This window comes from Gymnogyps californianus, chromosome 28, assembly GCF_018139145.2.
Source record: "Gymnogyps californianus isolate 813 chromosome 28, ASM1813914v2, whole genome shotgun sequence".
NCBI lineage: Eukaryota > Metazoa > Chordata > Aves > Accipitriformes > Cathartidae > Gymnogyps > Gymnogyps californianus.
This window is the reverse complement of record NC_059498.1, coordinates 6,187,202-6,189,557: the sequence shown is the minus strand read 5'-3', so window position 1 is coordinate 6,189,557 and position 2,356 is coordinate 6,187,202. Positions and strand designations below refer to the sequence as shown.

Below are 2,356 nucleotides of genomic sequence, written 5' to 3'. Positions count from 1 at the left end.
ACGACCCCGCCGCGCCGCTGCTCCCGCCTCCCGCCTCTTCCCATTGGTGGCCGCCGCCGCCTCCCGGCGAGCTGCCGCTCGCTATTGGTGGTTCGACCCGCCGCGGGGCGGAGCTGGTTGGTTGCGACGGCGGTGAGGGAGGGGGTGAAAAATGAAGAGTCATAGTGAGCGGGGCATGCCGGGACGGCGGCGGACTGCGCGGGCGGGGCGGGTGCGCAGCTGGAGGGGGGGGGGCTCCCACAGCTGGATCCAGCGGGGTGCGCAGCTGGATGGGTGCGCAGGGGCAGGGCGCAGCTGGATGTGCACGCAGGGGGCATAGTGCAGCTGGATGTGCACACAAGGGTCATGGCACAGCTGGATGTGCCTATGGGGGCATGGCACAGCTGGAGGGACGTGCAGGGGCCCTGCAGAGGTGGCAGGCGGGTACGGCCATCCCATTGCTCGGTGGCACTGGGAGGGTCCCCGAGCGCGGCCCTGTGCCTGCCCAGTGTGGCACCCACGTGCGCATTCCCTGCGTGCCTGTGGCGAGGCCAGGATCACCGCAGGGTGGCCGGGCTGAGACCTGCCCAGTGGTATCTTCCACCAGCTTGGCCCTACGCTGCCCTGGCACCTTCTGTTGGGCACTGGAAAAGTTGGCCAAACCTGACTGAATTTAACCAGAAACTCCAGGAAACCCATCCCACACCGCCCACCATGCAGAGCCCTGGTATGTGTCAGGCCTCGCGCACCCGCTGACTGCTTTTGCACCTCTGGGACCCAGGGGCAAAACCCTAAACTCGCCCTGTGGGGCCAGGGACAGCTGGTCTCGTCAGAGGGAAAAAAAAATCTCTTTGGAAAGTGCTGGCACAATAAAGTCACTCTGTAAAGCAGCGAGTCACGGCACATCCCAGGGAGGGGAAGGGGCCTGGCAAGTCGCTGCGAGGGTATTTTTTATTCAGAGAGCAATTGAAAGGAGGATTTGCGCTCTGCGGAGTATTGGATTTCCTTCCCCATCCCTGCTCACTAGCTCTCCCCTCTCCCGGAGGAGACAGGATTAAATGTTTAATTTAGGGGAGTGATGTTGTGCCAAAGGGAAAGAGATCCATGTGTTTGGAAACGCTCTCAAACGCACGACAGATCAGCCCGCCTGGTTTCAATGAAAACCTCTGGCCCGTGCAGGGGCTGTTCATCCGTCCCGGGACCGAGCCCCGGAGGCGCAGCCCGTCCCGTGGCAGTTGTATTTTTAAAGCGTTTTCCATCGTAAAAGGTTTCTCGCAGGGATGAAGTCAGAGGCCACATTCTGGCTGGTGGGAACACCCCACGTGCTGGGGAGAGAAGGAGCGGCAGAGCCAGACAGGAATATCTCCACAGACAGGTTTTGGCAGCGCCTGGTTGCTCCGCAGCCCTGGCCGTCTCCGGTGGCAGTGGGGAGGCAATCCCTGCTGGGCACCGCTTCTCTCTTCGCTTTCCCATCGGGCTCGTGCTCTCGGATCGGGAAGGCAGCAGCAATCCTGCTCCCTCGCCCAGAGAGCCCCGGCGCCTCCCCAGCCCCGGCACCACTGGGCTTGGCCGCGGGAGCATTTTGTGGCTCTGGGCTTTTGAAACAACAGGGATCTTCCTGGCACAGCTTTATGCCCTGCATTAAAACATTAACTTCATTATTTCTGGTATGAAAATAAAATCAGGGCAAGTGGGGAACATAAATAGATTTTACAAGACTTTGTAAGAGAGGGAACTTCAGCAATGCAGATTTTGGACCCCCTTCAGCTTATTTTTAAGGCAAAACACGGGCTCTGGATGGAAACAGGCTTTCAAGTTTCTGCTCTGTTTTTAATGTCCCAACATGTCCTTTTGCTTATGGGAGAAACCGCAGTGCAGAGGGGACCACAGGCTGAGCAGAAATGGGTTTGTTCACACCAGGGGCTGCTTTCCCCCTCGCCCAGCGCCTTGGAGAAAGCTGTGGAGCCCACGGGAAGCACCGGGGCCACATCCTGCCCATTCTCCCCATCCAGCTCAGCGCGGTCCTGAGGGCAAGGACCACCCCATGGGAGTGGGGAAAGCCCCACCATGCCCCTGCACAGCGAAAAACCACCTTGCCCGCCCCGCGGGGTCCGGGACCGACCATCTCCGCCTGCCGCCGCCGCCCCCTCACCGCGTCCATCCTCCGCCGCTCCCTCGGGCCGGCCCTGGAAAAAGGAGGGGAGGAAAAAAGGGAAAAACCGAAATAAAAGAGCTAGGGCCGTCCCTGGGTGGGCTCGAACCACCAACCTTTCGGTTAACAGCCGAACGCGCTAACCGATTGCGCCACAGAGACCGCGCTAGGCAGTGATACCGCGGCCGCCGCACTCAGCCGGAGCATCCCCGGGAGCGCCCGTGG

The 2,356-nt window shown here is 60.9% G+C and overlaps 1 non-coding gene across 1 annotated transcript; it reads right to left on the bottom strand.

The window, feature by feature from the left end:
* Positions 1 to 2,219: 2,219 nt before the first annotated feature.
* On the bottom strand, positions 2,220 to 2,293 carry TRNAN-GUU (transfer RNA asparagine (anticodon GUU)). Its single transcript has one exon. It is a non-coding gene; the product is annotated as a tRNA-Asn (tRNA).
* Positions 2,294 to 2,356: the final 63 nt, after the last annotated feature.